Source organism: Arvicanthis niloticus, chromosome 28, assembly GCF_011762505.2.
Source record: "Arvicanthis niloticus isolate mArvNil1 chromosome 28, mArvNil1.pat.X, whole genome shotgun sequence".
In the NCBI taxonomy this organism is placed as follows: domain Eukaryota; kingdom Metazoa; phylum Chordata; class Mammalia; order Rodentia; family Muridae; genus Arvicanthis; species Arvicanthis niloticus.
The window spans coordinates 1,715,492-1,728,804 of NC_133436.1; the positions used below are offsets into that span (position 1 = coordinate 1,715,492).

The 13,313-nt window shown below is 40.2% G+C and overlaps 1 pseudogene; it reads left to right on the forward strand.

The window, feature by feature from the left end:
* The first annotated feature begins 499 nt into the window (after nt 1-499).
* Nucleotides 500-1,501, forward strand: LOC143439922 (uncharacterized; annotated as a pseudogene).
* Nucleotides 1,502-13,313: the final 11,812 nt, after the last annotated feature.

Here is a 13,313-nt window from a genome sequence, read left to right on the forward strand (position 1 = left end):
TTATTTTTAGTCCAAGCTTTTCCTGTCCCAGATCTACTTACCATTGCCATCAGGCAAATTATTTGACAAACAATTTACTCAAAAATTTCAGCCAAAAATATGGAAATGTAAAATATATTCACAGTCAATTGATCATGCATGTACACACAACGAGGTTCTCTATATACAAAAGAAGATTCTTGTATATATTTGTATATTTATATAATTTGACTAGATCATTTCTAACATTTCAAATTCTGAAACTGTGTAAATCTTTGACAATAGATCTAGTATTGAAGTCTTGCGATGATCTTCATACCGAATGCAAACTGTGCTTCTTCCACCTCAACTTCTAGAATATCTGGGGTTACAGTTGTACCCCACCATGCCTTGATTCTAAGATTTTGTTATTGGAAGAGGGCACTAGGAGGCGAAGCAACTCCTTTTACCTGAAAATTTCATCTTTTGTTGGAGATACAGATAATTGCCAGTAGCTGGGTCCACAGAATCCATATAAAGAATGCCGCCGGGATCGCTGGCAGAAGAGGTTTTGCAGCCGCTTCCGTGCTACTCGTGCTGTAAGCATTCATTACAAGCTAGAGCCGAGTACGCGGGCCGGCCATCCTGTCACGTTTTCGTGCGGTATGGAGAAGAAACCAAGGTATATGTTGGTAACCCGGGAACTGGTGCTGGTAAAGGAGAGTTAGAAAGGGCATTCAGTTACTATGGGCCCTTAAGAACTGGATGGATTGCCAGAAATCCTCCAGGATTTGCCTTTGTGGAATTTGAAGACCCTAGAGATGCAGAGGATGCCGTTCGAGGATTGGATGGGAAAGTGATTTGTGGTTCTCGAGTGAGGGTTGAACTATCAACAGGCATGCCTCAGAGATCTCGTTTTTTGATAGGCCACCTGCCCGTCGTCCCTTTGATCCTAATGATAGATGCTATGAGTGTGGTGAAAAGGGACATTAGGCTTATGACTGTCATCGCTATAGCCGACGAAGAAGAAGCAGGTCACGATCTAGATCCCATTCCCGCTCCAGAGGAAGGCGATACTCTCGATCACGCCGCAGGAGCCGTGGAAGGAGGTCAAGATCAGCATCTCCTCGATGATCAAGGTCTGTGTCTCTTCGTAGATCAAGATCAGCTTCACTCAGAAGATCTAGATCCCGCTCAAGGTCGAGATCAAGATCCAGGTCTATTTCACGACCAAGAAGCAGTCGTTCCCCATCAGGAAGTCCACACAGAAGTGCAAGTCCAGAAAGAATGGACTGAAGTTCTCAAGTTCACCCGTTAGGGAAAAGTTATTTTGTTACATTATTATAAGAGATTTGTTATGTCTGTAAAGTGTAACCTAGGAAGGATCATCAACCATCTAATCAAAATGGATCTGGATTATTACTCTGTAAAATTCACAGCAGTAAATATCGTTTTTGTTGAATGTATTAACATCTTATGGTCTGAAAATGTGGGTTTTTATTTGACACGTTTAAATAAAATGTTTCTAACTAGAAAAAAAAAAAAAAAAGAATCCATATAAAGTACCGTCAGTACTTTTCTTATATATATTTACAAATACACTGTTTCACATTTACACGGTGTCTTTGTACTGAAGAGCTCATATTATAGCATAAATAATAATAAACAGAAATAATAATAAACAGAGAGTCAGGATGGATGGGGACCTAGCTATAGTTGTTGTTGTTGTTGTTTTTAGTGTCTGGAAGGCTTTAGACAGCACAAAGCATTTTGTATTTGAGGTGGTTTAAATGACTCTTCAGCTGTCCGGAGCATTCTCTCGCTTGCACAATTTATACAATCAGTTTAGGAGAACAATATTTCTGCCTCCCCTAAGAAATTCCGAAAATTCCTTACACCAGTGAAAAGAAACTTGCTTCTGCTAAGAGATCCCTCATACTCTCAGAGGTAAAAGAGGCAAGAAGACAGCCCCAGACTGCCTTATCTCTTTGACCTTTAAAATCTAGTTTACAGCTTTTCCAGAGCTGAAACACAATTATCCACAGGCAGCGTGCCTCAGGCACGTTCTTAGTAATGAAGTAATGAGTCAGATCTGGATTCAAATATTGAGACATTTGCTAGCTGCGTGACTTTGGTTATTGTCCTTCTGTTTTTTTCAACCCCAAAACCAAAACACAATGTTTAGTGTGATGTGTTTTAAATATTTGTAACATAGTTACCATAGTCTTTGGAATATATGATACGTTCAACAAAAATTAGATACTAACTGGCTGCTCATGCTGATTTTATCTTCAAGATGTGAAGACTCTTTCAAAAGCGTCATTAACACTTCGTTTTTACTTCCCAAGGAGATGGCCAATGTCCCCTTGTCAGCACCGAGTTCTCAGTCAGTGCTTCCTGTTCGTCAAGTATATTCAGTTTAGCTCATGGCTTTCTTGTACTTCTAAAATCTGTTTCTATCCCCCCCCCCCAATCCCTGCTTTTCTTTTTCTTTGTTCTGACTCCATCCTTTGAAGCAAATTGATCACAAGTTCCATGATATTGTTCGAATTTCTATTTGTGATTGAAAATGTGGCAGATTCTATCTGCCATAGTGTTATTGAAAATCATAACTTAAAAAAATGGCAAGAAATGAGCATTTAATTGGAACTTATTTAGGGAATTTAGCAACACACAACCAGGGCTTTGCGTTCCCAGAAGTCAAGCTTGGCACTGTTTGTACCACTGTGGGACCTGATGTTACAGGGCTGGAGAACAATAACTATGAATTACTTGGTAATTACCAAGAGTCAGAGTCCCACACTTGATAGATATACTGATGCCTACATTAAAGGTGAAGTAAGAAGTAGTAAGTTAAGCAGCTAGATGGGGCTGGTGAGATGGTTCAGTGGTTAAGAGCACTGACTGCTTTTCCGGAGGTCATGAGTTCAAATCCCAGCAACCACATGGTGGCTCACAACCATCTGTAATGAGATCTGATGCCCTCTTATGGGGTGTCTGAAGACAGCGACAGTGTACTTACATTAAATAAATAAATAAATAGTTTAAAAAAAAAAGTTAAGCAGCTAGTCTTGCTTCTGCCATAATTTCACTGTTTGACACTGGAAAAAAAATCTTTAAATATTTATGATCCTCATCTTGCCAATCTATAAAAGAAAGAAGTTCTGGGGACAAGGGTTACTCAATGGTAAAGTACTTGTCTTTGAGGTCCAGGGCATGATTTCAGTACCAGAGCAAACAAAACCAACCAACCAATCAAACAAACAAACAAAGGGCAGGCAGTGGTGGTGCATGTCTTTGATCCCAGCACTTGGCAGGTAGAGGCAGGCTGATTTCTGAGTTTGAGGCCAGCCTAGTCTACAGAGCGACTTCCAGGACAGCCAGGTCTACACAGAGAAACCCTGTCTCAAAAAAGCAAAACAAATAAACAAACAAACAAAAGAAGCATGGTTCTTTGCCTCTTAAACATACATAGAAGGAGAAAACATGAATGATAACATGAGCACTGATTAATAAGTATTTTTGTGGAATAAAGTGCACTAGTATGGATAGTTCATTTTAACAGTCAGTTGCATAAAAGGCTGAATGGACTTGCTGATTCAAACTGCCCCTGCATATTTAAAAAATGAGAACTTATCTTTTCTGCCCAGGTCCATGACTTTCTCAGCTTTTATCAGTCAGTGGAATGTGCCACATAGTAATTAGAGAAGAAATTGTTTCCTGATCTTACTGAGTGTGAATCCAGTTGAAGTAGTTATGAATGGCTTAGGTGACAATGTGACAATGGGCTTTGCTGTACAGATCCAGAGCCCTTGATGAAGTCGGGTTCTGAGCTCTCTGAAAAAGCCAGGCCTGTATCAAGTAAGGCAGTGGAAGAACCACAACTGACTTTTTAAGCAATGGCAAACTACAGTTAAATATACATTATACATATAAATGCCTTTAAATACAAAAGTGCCACACCAATGAACAGTAGATAAATTTTTAATGGTAATCACTTAGAGTAAAAATAATGCCTTACTTTCAGTTTTAGGACATGTTCACTATGTACTTAGTATTAACAAAAACTGTTCATGATTTTAAAATAGCCTTTAGGACCATTTTGATTCACGGTCATTTACTGTACTGGGAAGATTATAGTGAATCACCAGGAAGCAGTATAGTTGTAAAATTGCAAGAATGTTGAATCATGCAAGCTCGAATTTTAACAGGAAGCCTTTTGAGAGATATACATCTATCTGCCTCGTCACTTTGGTTTGGTAATTAGAGTCTTTTGGAAAAGGAATTGAGCCATACTTGCATATATCTAAAGGGGGACGGGCCATGATAAAGTAGAGAGACAGTTTAGATAACAGTAGCCAAAGGATGGCAGCATGTATCATCAATTGTAGCACTTGGGAGTCTGACACTGGAGGGTCTTAAGTTTGAAGCCAGCCTAGGCTACAGAACAAGTTTATGGTCAAGTCTTGGCTATACAGTAAGAATTTTTCTCAAACCCCCCCTAAAACACACACACACACACATACACACACACAAATTCTATTTATATTGTATATACACAATAATATTTAGGTCCATTCAAAATGAACAAGTCAGAATTTCAAGAGATACAGCCTAGCATTTATTACTATCAGATCAAAAAGCTAGCATTATCTCCCCTTACGTTTTGTCTTCATTAAAAAATTAGAACCTGGAGTCATCTTCTCAATTGAAGTTTCTCTTCAAAAATGACTCTATCTTTTGTCAGTATAGATGAAAACACTGTCTCAAAAATTTAAATATAATATTCATATTTGCTGAGATTGAAAAACAAAAAGGGCCAGGCGTTGGTTGTGCACGCCTTTAATCCCAGTACTTGGGAGGCAGAGACAGGCGGATTTCTGAGTTTGAGGCTAGCCTGGTCTACAGAGTGAGTTCCAGGACAGCCAGAGCTACACAGAGAAACCCTGTCTTAAAAAAACAAACAAACAAAAAAAGGGAGCAAAACCAGATTATGATTATGATCTATTATATGTAAGTGATGGTATTGATAGCATAAATAAAATCATTACAGGTCAATAAAAGGGAGGTCTGGGGGCTGAGTGTGAAGTCAGATGGCCAATTCAGGAAAAAGTCAAGCTTGAATTTAACCTTGTCTTCATAGCAAGACACTGTCTCAGAAAACAAAGCAAACAAAATGTAAGCAGAGAGGAGCTGGAAATAGTATCATTTTGGAAAAGTGCATAAACTTTGGAAGTGGCATCAGGAGGGAAGGGAAATGAGGTAACAGTAGTATTTGTGTCAATAAGGTGAGCACAATAACCAGCTTAGATGTGGCTAGTTCCCAGGGGTTCAATGCTATGCTTTTCGTATTCATCTTAATGTTAAAGATTTTATAGCTAATTTAAGTGATGTAACAATATTTCTTCTGGGAAATCACTTGAAATTATTATTATTATTATTATTATTATTATTATTATTATTATTAAAGGTGGAAAGCACAGTACTATGTTGCACATGTGGAGGTCAAAGGACAACTTTGTAGAGTTGTTTCTATGGTGGTTTGAATGAGAATAGCCTCCATAGGCTCATCTTTGAATGTTTCCAGTTAATGGAATTATTTGGGAAGGATTAAGAGCTGTGGCCTTGTTGAAGGAGGTGTGTTACTAGGGGTGGGTTTCAAATACCCATGTCAGGCTCAGTCTCTCTCTCTCTCTCTCTCTCTCTCTCTCTCTCTCTCTCTCTCTCTCTCTCTCTCTCTCTCTCTGCCTCTCTCTGTGTCTCTCTCTCTCTGTCTCTCTCTCTCTGTCTCCCCCCCCCATGCCTGTGGGTCAAGCTGTAAAGTTCTTAGCTACTGACCCAGCACCATGCCTGTCTGCGTCCCTCCATGATGATAATGGATTGACCCTCTAAAACTGTAAGAAAGCTCTCAGTTTAATCTTTTCTTTTATGGAGTTGCATTGGTCATGGGGGTCTCTTCTTAGCAATGGAACAGGACTAAGACAGTTCTCTCTTTCCATCTTTATATGGGTTTTAGGTGAACTTAGGTATCTAGGTTTGCTTACCTGCTAAGTCACTTCACCAGCCCTCTTGAAGACTACTTTTAAATGCAAAATGTTTTTAGAAAAGTTATTTGCCCAATCAGAAAAGTCCCAAGAACAGTCTTTCTGTTTTTCTCTTTTTTGTTTTTCCTCACAGTTCACTATAATGAGTAGTATGAAAGAAACGTGTTGCAAAAAAGTATCAATGCTTTTGAGATACTCCTTTCCCTCTCCCTGACTGTTGAGAGAATTTTAGTGTTCCACCTGCTACACAGAAGTTGTCTTTGGAAACTTTGTTTCATTTTAAGAATAAATTAGGTGCAGAGGAAAAGATTCTAACCTCTTCCTTCTCCTCCTCCTCCTCCTCCCCCTCCCCTTCCCCTCCTTCCTCCTCCCCCTCCCCCTTCCCCTCTCTCCTCCCTCTCCCCCTCCCCTTCCCCTCCCTCTCTCTCCTCCCTCTCCCCTCCCCTTCCTCTCCCTCCTTCCCCTCCCTCCTCCCTCTACCCTCCCCTTCCTCTCCCTCCTTCCCCTCCCTCCTCCCCCTCCCCTCCCCCTCCCCCTCCTCCTGTTGCTGCTGCTGCTTCTCCTTTTTCTTTCTTCTTCTAGCCATGGAATCCAACTTGTACTGCCTGTATATATATAGATTTGAATGTGTAGCCACCCACAGGAGAATTGTTGACCAACCGAGGTTCACAATTTTAAAGAAAACTGATTTTCCTTCCCTCAGAAGGCACTATCTGTCAATAGCACCTCAGCCAGGAGTTGAGTTTTGTGAGTATCCCCTTTGCAAGAGAGTTGACTGGATGGACAGCCATAGATGCTGTGAGCCCATGAGTACAGAGAATTTGCTTTTTCTCTCATCCTCCCTGATCTCTAGCCCTTACTGCCCGCCCCACCTCCAATCCTTCTTGAGCCTTCGAAGGAAGAGATATGATACACATGTCCCACATGTATACTCGGCACATGGGTCAGTTGTGAGTGTCGTATGTAACCACTGCCCACTGCACAAAGAAACTTTTCTGATGAGGCTTAAGAGTATGGATTTAGAGGTCCAAATTTACAGAGCATTTTGGTACTGTATCCATTTAGCAGAATAATACTGTTAGATTCACATGTGGGGTGTATAAACTCCCCAACCATGGAGTTCGTGGCCAGATTTATAGTACCAGGTATGTGTTTCCTCCTGTGGAGCTGAGACCTTAAACCCAGGCAGAAAGCAGTTGGTTAATCCTGTAACATGTATCACTCTTGCACTCACTAGCATATTTTGCCAGGTTGTTTCATATTATAGCTCTCAGTGTTCATATCTATAAGACTGTTAATGACCCCTGGCCTCCAGCCTCCTGCATAGTACCTTCTGGCATATGAAAGCTAGGCATCAGTGAGAAAGCGTCTAGGTCAGTTCCAACTTGCTTTCTATATGTTGTGTAGTCGAAACATGTGTCTTCAGCAACAGTTTCACAGCAAGTTCTGGTGGATAACCAAGAACATTGGCAATAACCTATATTACTTTGGTTTCACCCTTAACCAACAACTTCAGGGTAAGTATTCTCCTTGACCCTCCATTGGGCTTTTTATTTAGCCACTAATGGCTTCTGAGAGTATCATTATCTCCTATATAGAGTAGTTCAAATTAAACTCTTTAATAGGAATATGTTATATTTAAATATGCACATGTTTTATTATGCATATGTTATAATACATAAAATTATAATATGCTATATATATATACTTTATTATACATGTTATGTATTACATATATACTTAAGAAATTTATAAAATAGTAGGTTTTCATATAGTCTTTTAAAGCACTGTTATTGTTAATCACTCCTGCCTGCCCTTACCCTCTCTTCCTCCCTTCCTGTCTCCTTCTGCATCTTCCCCAGATTCTCCTACTATTCCCCTCCCTACCAGTGGTCCTTTTTCAGCTTCCTGGCTTCAATGGGTATACCAAACTCACCATGTATATCCAGAAATTCAGTACCAAAATCCACACATCAGTGAGAACATAGGATGTTTGTCTTTTTGAGTCTGGGTATAATGAGAAACAAAATGTGAAGTTTCAAAGTTATAAAGTCGTAAATTACAAAGAAACAATATGGCACACACACACCTGTAATTGTAGCATTTGGGAGTTGGTGAAATGAAGTGCCTAAAAGCAAGGCCAGTCTCAAGAAAAATAAGCAAATAAACAAGCGAACAATAACCGATAGTCAGCAAATAAATGTCTGATTTGATTACTTTATTCTTGTGTGTGGAGACATCACTAAACTTCAGTTGGTCTTTGAAAACATCTGTACCAAGCAGTCACTTTTACTTCATATTTTAGTTACATTGCGCGGGTGCCCATTCTGTATTATTGCTTCATAGTTACCAGCAGAAGAATAACTTCCGTGTTCCCTTCAGACTTTTATTTTGATAAAATTACAACTGAAATTAACCTTGACTACACTTTGGTAAGTTTATTGATCTGTACAGCTGAGAGATAAGCACAACTTTGTCAATTTCAAATTACTAAGCATAGATAGAATAACAAAACTCAGAATCAGTAATGGACATCAGAAAGTTGCTCCTCTCTGTTACTTTGCCCTACACTCGCTCTTCAGACTTTACTGTCACAACAGTGTGTTAACATTTTAAATTATGAAGCAAGTAAAGGGTAAAAGGTTCATTGTAAACCAATAGTCTAGTCCTATCTCCTTCAACATATCCCTGCTCCTTTAAGCTCTGGTTCCATTGTAGAGAATCATTCTGTGTGCTGGTTGGGGTTGTTAACCTTTCTTTAATCTTATTTCAAATCCTCCTCCACTTCCTGGCTGCTGGGGTGTTTTGTTCTTCACTTACTAGGTGGGCGGGGACATCTGAGAAGTACGGTGTTCAAACGGGAAGCAGAAAAGGACACTGTGGTATCATGGGCTCTAGAATTAGATAACTTAGGTAGCTGCTGTGTCAGTTTTTGAAGAGTACCTGAGGAAACTGGCTTAAAAGGAAGAAAATTTTATTTATATTCAGTCTCAAGGTTCAATTCATGATTACTTGGTCTTGTTGTCTCTGAGCCTGTGGTAGCATAGTATCCCACAATGTGGTGGTGGTGGTGGTTCTGGTTTATCTCGTGATGATCAATAAAGTAAGATACAGAAAGGATGTAGGGTTCCAATATCCCCTTCAAGGACATAGTCCCAAAGATCTTACTTCTTTCCACAAAGCCTCACTTCTTCATAGTTTAATTCCATGGGCTAGGACCATGCCTTGAATACACAGGTCTTTGAGGAAGACTCAAGACCAAACTATAGTACTAAGGTTAAATTCTCCACTACCAAGAAGTTTCAGGACTTTTCTTTAGCAGAGTGAATTTTCCTCACTGATAAATACTCAGTTATAATTTTATCTTAACAAAGCTTTATGCTTATTAGTATTAAATGAGTTAATTTAATTAGCTCTACACATGCTAGGCAAATGCTCAACTACTAAATAATAGCCCCACCCCTACTCATGCTAGAGTACTGGGATGGGCAGAGTATGTGCTCCATGCCCAGTTTGTTCTGTCCTGGGAACTGGACTCAGAGATTCATGGAGACTAGGTAAGTTCTCTACCAATTGGACTACATTTCTAGCCCAAGCATAGGGTTTGTTGTTGTTGTTGTTGTTGTTGGTGGTGGTGGTGGTGGTGGTGTGTGTGTGTGTGTGTGTGTGTGTGTGTGTGTGTGTACTTGTATGCATCAGAGGACAACTTTTGGTAATTGGTTCTTCCACCATTGTATGTCCCAGGAATAGAACTCAGATTTTCAGGCTTGGCAGCAAGCACCTTAACCCTCTGAGTCACGGTCCTGCCCCAAGATCGGAATTCTTTACAAGAATAATGTGCCAGAGATACGTGAAAAATGTTAATCTTGGTTTTACAACACAGTAGTAGTTTCCTACTGAGAATTTAAAACTGACGTCAATGAAGGACTTTATCCTCTTCTTTCTTCTGCTCATAGCAACTGAAAATCTCTGGAGCAGTGTGGAACTGGGATGTGGGGAACCAGAGAGTGAGAGTGGGAAGGTAAGGAGATGAGAACATACAGAAGGCTGTAGAGGCTGTGGGAGGGAGGAGATATGGGAGCTTCTGATGGACAGTTTTCTGCCTGTGTTTAGGTTGACCCTTTGGAAATACTATAAATATCTTGAACATTGAAAAAGTTTGATGTGGCTCATGGGTTTTTTTTGGGGGGGCGGGGAGGAGTCCCTCAGTGGTTCATGCTTCTTATGTAGTCTCTGACACTAGAAAGTGCTGCCATGGGTAGCCAAATGGGTATTGTGAAAATGATGAGTTATACAACATCAGCTTCTACCTTGGCTCCTTTGGTCCTTCATATCTGGGGCAGCCTGTTGCTATGGTGTAGGGATCTTCAAACTACCCTACAAGCCAAGAAGCAAGGAGCTTAGATCTCTTTCCAATATCCATGTTCAACCTAGCCTCAACCAAGCTTTCAGATGTCTATGCCTGAATGGTACTGAATGTCTTATGAGAGACCTTAAGCCAGACACTGCAGAGACTTTCCTGAATACCTGACCCCCAAACAAACTATGAGATAATTCATCTTTGTTGTTTTAAGTCACCATGTGTTGAGGTAATGTATTATAGCAATGGAAAATTAATACATGGAGAAAGAAATTAAAGAGAGACTCTTCAAGATTTCCTAGCTCTGAGGACTCTGCGGCAGCTGAACATTTGTTTAATATTTTCAGTTTCATGTACCTGCTTGGCTTTTTCACAGTAAGGCTTTAGGACTCTGGACTTTATTACCTCACCTGTCTGTTACAAGGGGTGTGGTGTTCTGGTTACAATTTTATTTGTAGAAAGGAGGAATGCAAGATACAATGGTCTATTGTAACTCATCAACACCATTCACACACACATAACTAGATACAGTTACCAGAGACTGAAAACTCTGAATAAGATTATCCTCCACCCATTTGCTGTAAGAACCATCAGTTCTGTATTTTCCTGCTGAAAACAGTTCCCCAATCCCACTGGCATCTTCTTTTATTGTTAAAGAAGTTCATTTAAATCCAATTATACTGTAATTTGTCATCATGTTTTGCCTCCTCCTCCCCTTAAAAGCAATTTTTAAAAGATGAGATGGCTCACCGGGCAGTGGAGGCAGGTGGATTTCTGAGTTCGAGGCCAGTCTGGTCTACAGAGTGAGTTCCAGGACAGTCGGGGCTACGCAGAGAAACCCTGACTCGAAAAACAAAACAAAGCAAAACAACAACAACAAAAAAAAATGAGATGGCTCTGTGGGTCAAGGTGTTTGTGCACAATCACAACAAACTGAGTTTGAAAACCCATCCCCCTAGATGGCAGACAAAATTAACCATGAGAGTTGTCATCTGTCCTCCACAATGTGTGCTGTGACATAAGTGTGCCTGAAACTCTCAACTCACATTCTCTCCCTCTCTCTCTCTCCCTCTCTCTCTCTCCCTTCCCACCCCACCCCACACACACACGGCACATTGAGGAAAAGTTATTTTCATAACAGTGTTCTAAGACCTCTTTTATACTCCACAGTACAGTTCATTTCAAACACAAATCCTTAAAATTATTGCTTAGCTGATTAGCACACCGTAGTTTTATAGATAATTTCAAAACCAACACATATCAATGATTCTAATAATGAAATCTGATTTTCTTTTTAAGTGAAGAAGAATCTATTAAAAATAATTCATTAAGAAAAAAAAAAGCATCACCGAACAGTGGTGGCACAGGACTTTAATCCCAGCACTTGGGAGGCAGAGGCAGGCAGACCTCTGAGTTCAAGGGCAGACTGGTGAACAGAGCTAGTTCTAGTCAGGGATACAAAGAGAAATCTTGTCGAGAGAGAGAGAGAGAGAGAGAGAGAGAGAGAGAGAGAGAGAGAGAGACAGAGAGAGACAGAGGCAGAGAGAGAGACAGAGAGAGAAGGAGGAGGAGGAGGAGGAGGGAGAGAGGAAGGGAAGGGAGAGAAGGGGAGAGGAGGGGAGAGGAGGAGAGGAGGGGAGGATGGGAGAGAGAAAGGGAGATGTGATGAGAGAGAGAGAGCGCAAGCACAAGCACAAGCACAAGCATAGTATTCACCAAAGCAATGAAGGCAATTTCAGACAGAATGACCATGGCCTCTCTTACTCAGATGCAGCTGAGTTAACATCCTGAACCATTATGGAGACTTCAAGACTACCTAGACATTAACCATAACTAAGGACAGTCAAGATTACACCTATTGCTTTTTAGTCGCCACACATGGTTGTTTTAAAACCTTAGCTTCTGGCGCCCTCTGATGGATAAATGCTGTGGGTGCTTGAGCTTGCTGATGGCTGCTTGTTTAGGGTTTAGGAAAATCTGAAACAATCATTTTCCTCATGTATTTATTCAGGATGATTTGAATTTCTGTGTCACTGTGACTCACTTCTTGCTCAGCCACAGAACTGAGGAACTGAGATATATTTTTACTGTGGGGGAGGAGAAATTAACTATATATATATACAGGAGAAAAGCTAGGCTTTCCTTGGCTTTGGTAATAGGATATTGAATCTCAAGCAATGTATCTTTGAATACGACACTTTTTTATTTTGATATATTTGTATTATTCCCTCACAACAAACGGGAGCCTGAATATTAAGAAAAATAAATTATTCTAATAATTCAAGTTCCAGGAGATCTCCTGGGGGAGATGGAAGACACAGAAGGGGATATCATCACAGGACAAGCACGTTTGATTGATGTTTAGACTCTTACTTTTTACACAGAATATTTTTATTGAGAGAAAAAGATGTCTTGGTCATTCCTTCTTTGCCCAAATGTTCCTTAGGCTCAGGCTGTGATGCTTGGTGGCAGGTGTCTTTTCCCACTGAGCCATCTCTTCTGCCCTCAGTCTTGTTCCTCTCCTAAAATATAGAGGTGATAGTATTGCTCACAAACACAGAAAATAATACTTTAATTTTATTTACCTGGAATTAATTTCTATTGTGATGTTCAATGTGTCTGTTAGTGCAAATAGCCTGAGTTAATTCAGGATCGTACACACAAAAGTCCCATTTTCCTTATGTAATGCTACGATTAAAGCAAGTGGGGTCTTAAATAATTTTGGGTGTCATCATGTACCTCTGCTGGCACCAGCTGGGGAATTTTCTAACCTTCTTGGGGTTTCCTTATCTGGGCTAACAGTTTCTTCCTCATTCTGACTGAAAGTCCCCTTTGGGGACCGGTTCCAAGTCATACTCTAAAGTTTATAAACAAAGTCATTTAAGAAGAAAGGCAAGATGATCCCGATAAAAAGACAGCAGCTAGGACAGACATTGTGTGGAAATGATGGG